Raw genomic sequence first — 12541 nt, forward strand, 5'->3', positions numbered from 1 at the left:
GCTGTTGCTTCCTGTTGATATATTGTTGTAACTTCTCAGTCTAGCTTACTATCCTTGAGTTTCTTGGTGATCTTGCACCTAAGCACTAATTAGATTTGATTATATGTAGGTTTGGGGAGGATTAGCCAGAGTTGGCTATTTGTGTACAAAATCACAATACAATCCATTTACCCTATCTGCATGAACTTTCACAAATCATTTTTTTTAAAACAGCATTTACCTGTTAAGTTGGCAGGATAAGCTTATCTCAGATTCTTTTTTGGTAGTGGCTACGTCTAGAAAACGTTTGGAAGAAAGCAATCTGATTACATGCTAAAACAAGTTAAAACCACCTAATCATAATATGGTGCTAAAGGACAGGTTTTATTTTTCAGTTCAATTCATTCCCCTCTCATATTAACCACACTATCTGTTAGCATCTGCTTTCCTATCTTCCTTGCAGCCCTCGCAAGTAATGCAATTTGTTTTGTCACATATTGTTGTTTGGATCTCTGGAGAAAGTTACTAAAAATAAACTTATTTTAAACCGAATTCAGAACACTTAAAAAAAAGACTGGAATATTTGAAAGGTGACAGTGTTTTATATTCTGCTTGAGATTTTTCAACTTTTGTCAAAATACATTGAGAAAGAGTGAAATTCAGCCTTATGAACCTTTATCTTCAAAAACTTTTTTTAACCCCTCTATAAATCAAAGGTTCCCTAGACAGGGAAATTCACCTTTTCTACGTCACGCATGAAAACTATTTTTGTTAATGTAAATGCACCACTAGATTCTGTCTCAACAATTTCAAAAAGGCTGCTCTGATCCGACAAGTTTTATTCTTGTGAAACAGCAAATTTTGAGTAACAAAATCTTTAAATGATACAGGAACTATCAATTTGCATCCCAATAACAAATAATGCAGAATTAACAGTTTCTCACTGCACCTTATGCTGTGTGAGTGTTTTTGTCAGAGCATATGAAAGTGTTGTGTTAACCAAATGGAGCTGCAGCAATTATCAGGAAAATTTCTGTTAAATATGGAATGTTTCTGAGTTCAGCAATGATCTTGAATACTTCATTTTAAAGGAGGATATAAATCTGCAGTCCCAAAATAATCAACGATATCTGAATGCAAAATGGCAAATTGAGAGCAGGTCAGGAATGCTTCGCGAGTTGGCATTGAAACAATAAGGAGAGATTTTCTGGATTGGTGTTCTGCACACTGAAGATGGAATAATTTCACACACGCCCCTCCCCAAGATTGCTATGGAGGAGAATACCAAGCCTCCAAATTAATTTAAAGCTAAGGAAATCCAATACCTGTAATCTTCTAGTGCAGAATTTTAAAGTGAATTTGTGAGGTATTCAAAGGAAAAAGTGTAATTGTGGTGATCACTACAATTTTCAGTTTATATATACAAACTAGTTATTACCGCAATTTATTACTGATCTTTTAGAAGCAAATATTCATTCCTATTAAGGGGCCACTTTAAAAGCATCAGAAAGTCCATATAGAAGGCTCCTTCAGTTAGTGTTTTCCAGATGACATATTGCATTATTTGGGAATTCTGGGGGTGGCAATCCATAGCTAGAGTTAGAAGAGGTCTACAAGTTTAGTCCAAATACAATGTTGATATTTATTGATTTACATCCCTCCTTTAAGTCTCTCTGCTGGCTTTCATATCTAAGGCAGGATTAGAATTCACAGTCCATCAATTTCTAGTCCAGCACTTATCCATTACCCCAAAGTCGCTCTCTTTTGATGTCACCTTTAGAATTCATTATTCAAATAGAAAGAGTACATAGCCCTGATCACGGCAGGGTTTACTAATTTACCTCCAATTTGATTTTTTTGTTTACTTTCTGAAAGAACAAATTATAAACAAATTCAAAAGTTGTATTAACATAACTCCAAATGGTCATCAATTGAACAGGGATATTTTAGAGCACTTCATTCTCTGATTATTTGTTGTTTCCTGGCTCAACACAAGATGGAGCAAAACTCTCAGAAGAAAATAATAATAATAATAATGTAAGATTGCAAATATAGGCAGGCTACATACTGGACTCTGGAATTGTACTTTACTTTCTCCTTTTATATTGAAGCACTATTGTCTTAAATATTGTACAAAAAGCTGACTTTTAGCTTGACTCTGTAATCTTATTTTGTTGACTGTAAGGAGAAAGTCAGAATTTGAACCAGGATTCAACTTCATGATGAATATCATGTGTTTTCATATAACGTATTGAAAACAGAACATGTAGAAAGTCACTTCTAAATACAGTAACTTGAAACAGAGTGTATATTACAGATTAAGGCTTTTAATTGAAGAAGATGAATTTTCTAAACAGAAACGCTGGTGCTCTCTTTTTCAGAAATCAGCCATTAAAACTGGGGGGGGGGGAAATCCCAGTAGCGCTATTGCCAAATATAAGAGGGCATAGAACTCTTCTATTTCTGACCTTAATGTTGTAATACTTAAAGCAAACAAGCAAAGAATTCAAAGGACAGTTAAACATAAGAAGCTACAGGACTGAATTTTCCATCAATAAATCAAATGGTTATTGCGTGTGTGTTTTTTCTTGTTTATCCCTTGAGCTATCGGCATGAATGTTCTCCTTCCTACCTTTTATTTCTAGTTTTCATGCTGTTGCTTGTCAGGTTTCAAGCAGACAAAACTGACCCAGCTGCTACTTGGTAAATGGAACATTTGCCAGACCACCAGTATAAGAAGTTCAACAGAGCTAAAAGTATCCCAAGTGTCACTGAACAGAGAAGCTACAAAGAAGAAATTGAAGGAGAATTTAATCTCCCCTATCCTTGACTTTCTGAGTGTTGTGTATGGAGAGGTTATAGTCAAGAATGCCTAGCAATTAAAAAGGATAATCTCAGGAAGGATGAGAATAAACCTAGCTGTTTGAGATAGAATAGGATCCTGCCTATGTCTAATTCAACAATTTCCTGATTTGATATCATCACACATTCCCTCCATATCCAAATAGCATCAAGTGCAAAGGCAAGAATTTGTTTTATTCCATTTAGAGGGCAACAAGCAAATGAATTGTGTATCTGCTTGTATCTCCCTGACAAGCAGTATATGGGAAGCCAATGGGCATCCCCAAGGAGAGATCAAATCCCTGAAGAGTAGAATAGGCTGAAGAGCAACTAATTAACTTTTCCTGATACCGTGTGTAGACAGAGAAACTAGTTACAAATGTGGAGACTCATGCATTTATTTGTTGCATTTCTATACCACCCAATCTTTCTTTGGGTGACTTACACACAACATTGCATTACAGCTGTATCTATTTCTTGTGAATATTGTTGAGTTGTTAGGATTGCCAGGTGAATGTTCACTTGGGCCTGAATGTTAATAAAGGTTTGTCAGTACTGCTCAATATCAAAGCACATGACACAAAGCCAGTGGTGTTTTTGTTTTGCAAACCTGCCCTTTTAGCATTGGCCCAAAGAGCTTGGCTGTCTCATACAGCACAGAACACGCAAGAAGCTCTGAAGCTGGGGCAGGAGATCTGTATGCCTTGTGTCTTGCAAGATAACCAGCTGTCCAGAGAGGGCCTTGCCCACCAATCCAAGAATCCTTATGGCTCAACTAATGATATCTTCCCTTGGCTGAATGGCATTGAGCCACCATTCTAAGTGGAACTACATGACTCTGGATGGGTCAGGAAGTAAGTTTAATTGAATTGGCATGATGGATATTTCTGAATAACCTCATGACATACGCGAGACAGGGCACCTGAATGCTGTTTACAGCACCCTCTTCGACTTCAGCTTTAGAAATCCCATGGGATGAAGATTTGGTACAATCACAATTAAGTTAGTGGGATGCATTTTAGTACAAGAATGCCCTCTCCTTTTCCCTGCCTGCCTGTTTCTCAGTAAAAGCCAGTTTAAGGTCAAGAAAAGGAAACCCTGTTAAGTTCAATGGGATGTTCTCTCAGATAAGCATAAACATATAGGTTTTCAAGATAAATAGTCAGGTTTGTTTGCAAATGCTTGCAAAATACATTATGCTGTTTCAACCGAGATGACTTTAAGCAGCTTACTGATTCCTGCCCATAAACATGCAATTGTTCTTCATTTTAATATTTAAGATAATTGGATGAGCTGGGTAAAATAAAATTAAAACAAGGTCCAGAGACATTGCATTTGTCTTTCACAACTGGGACCAATGATTTCTCTTTTAATTCTCCAGAACATGAGGTTCTCTGTTTGTTCCCCAAAGGGAAATACCTTTTCAGACTAAGAACCTTCAGAGTCTGTTATATTTCTTAAGAGAAATTCAGAGTTCCTCTTTTTAAAAAGTCTGTTTTCTTAGGGGGAAAAAAAACACCTAATGGGTTTTCTGCAACTCTGATTCACCTTAAATAGCACTTGTCCAGCGAAAGGATTGAACAAACATTCCTAAACTATTAATTTCTCTCTAAAGAGTGGGATATAGAAAATCAAGCGTGCCTCCTTCAGCACCTCATTCTCATTGTTCAGTTTTCTTTGAGCTTTAACTGACTCCAGACCTTCACCTAAATTCAGCCCCGCCTCTTCAGTTTAAAGACAAAGCTTTTAGGCCACATCCTTCCACAGAAGATTGTACGATTGTCATCCTAGGGAAAAGAGGGGGCCTCAAAGCCTGTGCCATATGCAGTTCTTTGCTCACGTCAATGAACAGCCACAGGCCTTGTCCTCAAGCATCTGGCATCTCCCAAAAAAGGAGAAGGGCTGGACTCCCCAGGCAAGCGTCAACTTTAGCATTTCCCACTTTGGAAGGGAGCTGCTTATTTGAGGCCTCCTATCTTTTCTGCTTTGCAGGCAATAGCAGCTGAGTGTCTGCATTGATTCTCCCTCATTGGCTTGTTCTTTCATACTGTGGGAGTATGGAAGAAAAGCTCAAAGCATATTGGTTTTCTTCAACATGGCAATTTTCAGATGTGTTGGGATGGGTCTGTTGCTCTTGGAATTCCCAGATTTGTTATTCTAACAGTTGGCAGCTTGAATATACTCCCCTACTATGAGCTTTCACAGAGCATAGATTCGCACCTATCTACTAAGGGCAGAATGTTGCTTTCGTATGTTATGTATACTAAAGCGCTGGTGATTTATTCGAGAAATCTTGATGAAACAAACCAGGGCTTGGCATGACGTGTGCAGGGGATTCGTGTGGCTCGGGAAACAAGCCTTGGTTTGTCAAATATTAGCACAATAAGGAACTGTAGTCTCCAACCTTGTGGATCCAAACCTGCACTCAACTAACAGCTCAGTCAGAAATCCTGCTGCTGTGTCTCTTCTGGCTCTAAAAGGCTTTCCTTGGACATTTTCCAATTCATAGAAAACTGGAAGTTTAATCATTCCAAGAGAGCAAGTGAGGAGAGCTGGGCCAGCCAGCTTGGGCTAATTAAAGTCAATGCTAGCCTTTCAAGGGGCTGGTGGCAGGCATGAAATCCTCTTACCTTCGCTACCGGTTCGGAACCGGGAGCGTGCGCACATGGGCAGAGTGTCTGTGATGGTGTCTGGGAAGGTGGGTGGAGCCTCCCACCACCACCACTACTGGTTTGCCCGAACTGGTGCGAACCAGAATACCACCTCTGGCTGGTGGTCTTTTCAAGTGTGTTAAGTACAGCAAACTGGCTCACTTTTCCAGTTCACCTGTGGCTGGTAAATTAGGATTATTTTGGAGGGGGGGGCGGGGAAGACCTCGTGTATTTGGCCAATTTCGCTCTTTGCACTTTATCATCTTGAATGTAATTTGTGGTTCATTTGCCAAAGAAAAAGTACTGGATCTTCAAAGCTTTTAGTACTGGCCTGGAAGCTTTGGAGCAGGATGTAAGTGTGGTCTGCATTAGCTGAGTGGATGAAATATACTCTGCCTATGCTCAGAGGAATTCTAAAATTATTCTCTCTTTTCATATGCCAAAGGGGAACCTCTGGTAAGTAAGTCTAATGCCATTTTGACCATGGCCTTGCATACACCATGCTTGGGCCTAGGCAGGGGTGGGTTCCTGCCAGTCCTAACCTCTTCTATAGAAAAGATTCCACAAATCTACAGTGCCATTTAGAACCGGTTCCAGCTCCCTCCTCCCGCCCATCTGCCCATCATCAAGATGAAGAGCGAGAGGAGGAATTCTGGGAGTTGAAGTCCACAAGTCTTAAAACTGTCAAGTTTGAACACCCCTGGGGTTTTTTTCTGAAGGGCTAGGGGTGCAAAGGTCTTGTAATTTGACAGCTTTAAGACTTGCGTACTTCAAATGCCAGAGTTTCTGAGCCAACATTTTGGTTGCTAAGCAAGAGCGTTATTAAGTGAGTTTCACCAAATTTTACAAGTTGGCAACACCCATCCAATCACATGACTGCCAAGCCACTCCCACCCGGTCACATGGCCGGCAAGCCATTTCCACCCAGTCACATGGCCGGCAAGCCACTCCCACAAAGCAGGCCACACCTACAGAAGAGGTTCTAAAGAATTTTGAAACCCACCACTGGGCCCAGGGCACTGAATCTGTTAAAGGAAGCTCCCCACACAGTGCCTTCCAAACCAGGATTTCCTGTAAGGGCCATGTAGAAAGACAAAACAGCACCAGGCCATTGATGCATGCAGAGCCAAAAGGTCCTGTGTCCCATCAGGCCCTCAGCAGAACAATGAGAGACCAGATCTCCTGTGGATGGCAGGAGAGCTTGGAATTTGGAGCGAGGAAATGATTGTATATGTGGCAGCAGCAAGAGAGGAAGTAGGAGTGGATCTCCTGCGGGGTCAGAGCATGCCTGTGGTTGGCTGATTTTGTTATCTCCACATACTCTGTTTCATGGGAAAGGCCCTGTAGGCAGCAGCTGCAACAAGAGCCTTGGTGTGCCAAGTTTTAACTGCCTGCCAGGTGGGGCAAAAGAGGAGTTTTGAGCCTTGAGAAACAGAACGAGGCTTCAGTCTAGAAAAGAGCATCATAAGCAGAGTGTCCCAGATCATGTAGAAAATGCCTTGCTTCATCACAGCTCACCCTCAACACTCCTGGGATTAGGGAATAATAATTTCCAGGCAATAGCAAAGATCAATATACTTATAATCATTTCTGCTTTCGAGAATATTATAGACCAGTGTTTCTCAACCTTGGCAGCCTGAAGATGTCTGGACTTCAACTCCCAGAATTCCCCAGCCAGCGAATGCTGGCTGGGGAATTCTGGGAGTTGAAGTCCAGACATCTTCAAGTTGCCAAGGCTGAGAAACACTGTACAGACCAGAGAAACCAACAGGATAAAATTCATATTAGGTAACTCAAAACAAAACATACTAGTATACTTAGTAGTATTGTTTGTGGATGTTGGACCTTTGTATTTATGATAGAACTTGAGGCTTTCCCCCAAATTTCCCAAGCTATGATCCCTAGGACTGCTGGGAGTTGTAGTTCAATAGCTTCTGGAAGGGCATAGGCTTGCTTTTATGAGCTTCTATCCGAAAAGTTTTATCAATGTTATGAAATTATTTCTGCGACAAAGAGGTTTTCCTTTGATGGGAAACAACAGTTAAACTGTTTTACCAGCTGACTGCCAACTCTAATAAGCATTACAAAAACAATAAATCAAGTTAACAATAATTGGAGAAGTGTTGCTTGGATGAAAGACGGAAAAGAGCAGGGCAGCATTGACTGTGTAACGTAAAAAGCCCTGAGAGTGCCAAACTAAATATAGTGTATAACACCAAACAGAACCCAAAGGAGAAATTGAGAGGGAGTGAAATGGGAAGGGAGAGAGTTCCATGCAAAGAAATAAATCTGAAAACGTGCTCAGGTCTCTACTTGTCCAAACCTTCATCTAAACCACCGACAGACTGTAGATTGGTTGGGCAGCCTTCAGGAGTCATGTGAACAAAACAGTGGGAAATGTGAGAGTAAAGACTCTTAAGCCTGGGCCTTTTTTCTTCTCCTTGATTGTTTGAAGTATCAATATGGGACCAGCTGGGACTGGGAAAGGCCCATTGCAGATACTTTGGTGCCTCAGTAGGGTTGTTTGTTTGTTTGTTTATTATATTTATATGCCGCCCTTTTCCTCCGAAGGGGACTCAGGGCGGCTCACAACTCAAACCAGGGAAGGGGGATACAGACAAAAATTAAAAAACGACACATAACAATGCAGAATTTAAAACACACAACAGTCATACCATTCGAGACGGGGGCAACAGCTCTTTAGCCCCAGGCCTGTCGGAACAGCCAGGTTTTAAGGGCTATGAGGAAGGCCTGGAGGGTGGTGAGGGTTCGAATCTCCACGGGGAGCTCGTTCCAAAGGGCCGGAGCAGCCACAGAAAAGGCTCTCCTCCGGGTAGTCGCCAGTCGACACTGGTCGGCGGATGGAATTCGGAGGAGGCCTAATCTGTGGGATCTAATCGGTTCTTTTGCCATTTCTTCCATTGGAACCAAATCTGGTCATGATGAAACTGGGAACAAATTTTGCCAGCCTGATAATATTATGCAGATGGTTTGTGATTCTTCTGTGCGTGTCAGGCTGCTCTGACAAGTAGGAAAAGTCTTGATAATCAGGCAGTGTACCTTCCCCAGATAGCTGTTAGCAGATATGAGAGATACTGGTAGTCCTTGCTTAATTACCAGTCCCTTGGTGACCATTAGAAGTTAAGATGGACTTCCCCAGAGCTATTTACAACCCAATTTCGAAGTTCCAGTCGCCCAAAAACACATACTGCCCATGGTCATGTGTGTGTATTTTGGATGGCAATTGGCTTGCATTTGTGGCTGTTCACATGGCCACAGTTTTTGGTGATTTTTGCCAATTTGTGACAAAAAAAATCCAGTGGAGAACATTGGTTTGCTTAACGACCACCACATTCACTTAAAGACCGCCATGAAAAAAAATTGTAAAATTGACTGTGGTCACGTCACACAATGACTAATTTAAAAACGCCATGATTCATGACCATAATTACAGGCTCAATTTACAGTTGCAAGTTGAGGATTATATGTAATAAAAGACAATGCAGGAGAAATATGGGAGGAAAGTAAAACTGAAATAGCTTCTACCCCCAGAGTACCGATATTGAAGAAAGTTTTTCAATCTTTTGAATAAGCCAAATACGAATCCCATGTTAATTAAAATATCTTAACAAGATATTTAATTAAAATCTTTAAACAAGGTTCTCCTACAAGTGATGCAAAGAGTTTTCTGAGAAAGCAAGTCATCCAGGCCAGTTTATTCAGAGGTCAGTTTAAAAAAAAAAAAAGGAGGTGGGGTAGTGATGTGGTCAATGCAGCTACTGAGAGGGAAGGCTTTATTACTTCTCATTACACAATGTTCTTTCCATGAGGTCAAAAGCAGGATAAATTATACAAAGTAGTTAATCAATAGAAGCAATGATTGCATAATGCGCTCTTCTGTAAAATTCAGATGTTTTTGGTGACAGATTTTGAGAGATAGCATTCATATAGTTTTAGCTATCACTGCGTGAAGCACCCAGCTTTATCATAGACATCTTTCCCTCAGCATTAAGTGTTACAAAGACGTGATAGGGTTGACTGTACCACATAACCAGAGATGGTAATTGACAACTTTTCCATGGCATCAGATCTATTGGGTGTAAGACCGTATGGTCTGGAAAGGAAGTGGCATTGGAGAAAAAGAGCTGACCAGAACTTACTGAGGTCACCGCAAGTACCTTTGGTATTAATCCTTCATCCTTTGGAATCCCAAGTTGCTTTAACCAATTGTTTATACCTCATTAGTAAGGCAGCCTAATTATTACAAATGACAGCACAAGCCTGTTTGAAGGCCTGTACCTGGGGTGAAATGGAAATTCCAGAGCAAGCTTTTTCTGAGACTTGGCTAAAACGGAGCCAATAAACAGGTCCTTATACAGCCAAAGTGATAGTGAATTTGTATACATGCTTTGCATACAATATAAAGAGCAGAGAAAGAAACCAATTGTACCAAATTGTCTGTTTTGAGCAGAACATCTGACAATTCCAGTCCTAACGGGATCAGCCCAAGATCTTCTGCTATCAGAAACAAGGGACAAGATGCTGCTTCTTCTAAGGCCATCTGCAGAAATGGGTGGAATTGGATCAGCATGAGCCATGGAGGCATGTCCTAGGGAATGCATAACCAGAGGCTAGGGCAGTGTTTCTCAACCTTGGCAACTTGAAGATGTCCGGACTTCAACTCCCAGAATTCCCCAGCCAGCATTTGGGCTAGGAGGAAGTCTAGGAAAGATGGGGAAGAATGTTGTCCACCAATAGAAGGACATAGTTGGGGAGTCCAGGAAGAGAAGCAAAGAGGGTGCCCCTGCTGCTTCTCCTCCCTTCCAGAACTCCTTGTCTGTGATGCTAGTTTCCTGCTGCTGTCCAATGGTAGATTTGGCTCAGGAAGCAGTATAAATTTCAGGGTTTCCTATGGGGTAATTTGTATGATTTTGAGTGAGAATTAATGGTAGACTGGAACTCAATTGCTTTCAAACTCATCAAATTTGGTACTCAACGCATTTTGACATGAAATTTTTTGTCCCAGTACTCCTTGTTTGTTATTCAACACAGGTACTCATTGTTTGTTTGGTACTCAACGCACAAGCTAGAGCTTGCTGGTGCCAGCTGCTTTATGACTCACTACATTTTTCCTCGTGAGAAAAATTCATCGTTTTTGGTACTCATCATGCCTTCCAGAACCAATAAATTATGAGGACCAAGGTAATACTGTACTGTAAATAATGTACCCTACCTGGGGAGAGAATAATCAATCTGATTTGCCATGAAAACAATATTAACTTCATAAACAAGAGATTCTTCTTCCACATCATTGTTAATGCACATTTTTTAGACCAGTGTTTCACAACCTCAACAACTTTAAGATGTGTGGACATGCTGGCCGGGGAATTGTGGAAACTGAAATGCACCCATTTTAAAATTATTGAGGTTGAGAAACAGGGTGTTTTAGAAATTGTGCTGATCATTAACCTCTGTTGTGAACCTCCCAATGCCCTCTTTTAAAAAAGTTTCCTGATATATGGAATGTTCTGAGAAATTAACTGGTTTCCAATAAATGCTTTGCAGGCAGTTGGAAGTGGGCCCAGGGAGCCTCAGCCACAAGCTCTTCGTTAAATTAAAGGAAGGCATTCCAGTCCTATTTGTAATTTGGCAGGAATCAAAGCAATCAGATTTTTCAGAGGGCCATCTTGTGATTTTGTGCTACAATCATTTCTTTTATTTCTGTCAACTATATAGGAGGAGGCATTAGCAAACTTGGTGGTTATGCTGGTTGGATTGGAAGGGTATGAATGGAAATGCTTGGGGGGTGGCGGAGTGGGGGAATACAAGGAAGTGTATAAAATACGTTATTGTTGCTATCTGTCCTGTAGCTCAGACTCTTGATACATGTTATATAAAATGTATTGACTTTCTACATAATTTGTTTACACACACACACAAACACAAACACAAACACACAAACGTTTGTCATCTCCTGGGAGTTTTAATTATGTGGGCCAATAGCATTCTCTGTTTTTTAAAGTGTAGGAAGTTAAAATCCACCCCCCTCCTACAAAAATGAAATATCCTGGGAAATATTGAAAAGGCAGAATATTATATTTCCCTGGATAAGAAATGGAGAAATATGTTTTTTGGCAGGAAACAGACTCACTCTTAATAGCCCCTACCTTTGTCAATGGGCCATTAAAAAGCCTTAGTCTATTCTACATAACAAAGATCTCCCCCCTTCAGCTCCAGGGTGATGGGATTAAGGCATGATAGTATTAGCCATTTACCCATCTCACCACAGGGCACCTGGGAAGAAGTAATGCTTAACCAAACCTGGGACTCAAAACACAGCCTACAGAGTTGCCCCTGCATGGCTCCATGGGAGTCTGACAACCAATTAGAATACAAGCTCAGGTTAAAGCCAAGCGAGGGCATAAAACCAGGGACTTTCAGCATGTCTCTCTCTTTTTCTTCTTCACCCAACATCTGGAAGCATGTGATTCCCCCTTTTCTGTTCAGGAGCTCAAGCCATGTGATCCTGTTCACCATTAAACCATCTTTCCAAGCAGCCTCCATGTTTCCAGTGTCTTTTTCCCCACTTGGAGGTGAACCCAGATGGACATTTCTTCCAACAATTGATCATGGCCCTACAATCATTCATGCATTCATATCTGATTTATTATATGCAAAAAAAAAACCCAAACAACAGCCAATAATAAATATGAAAAATGTGAAACAGCAAAATTGTGCCCAATTTTCATATGTGTCTTATGAATTTTTGTTTTTATCCACATAGAAAAAACATTACAGACCAATACCCCACATGTATATTTTACCACTTGATGTCATGTATAAATGAACCATCTCATATGTCGCAAATGCTGCATACAAATGTTTGATTTAACCTTTTAAAATTATTTGCCAAAGAGCTGGCTTACATAGTTAAGTGCATTATCATCTGGTTCATATTATGCAAATCGCTTTTGACTGCAAGTTATTTGCTGCATTTTGGACTGCTGACTGCAAATCCCTGCATCCGCAGAAATGCATGGGGGTGGCATAAACCAGTGTTTACAGATGAC

Source organism: Thamnophis elegans, chromosome 2, assembly GCF_009769535.1.
Source record: "Thamnophis elegans isolate rThaEle1 chromosome 2, rThaEle1.pri, whole genome shotgun sequence".
Classification (NCBI taxonomy): domain Eukaryota; kingdom Metazoa; phylum Chordata; class Lepidosauria; order Squamata; family Colubridae; genus Thamnophis; species Thamnophis elegans.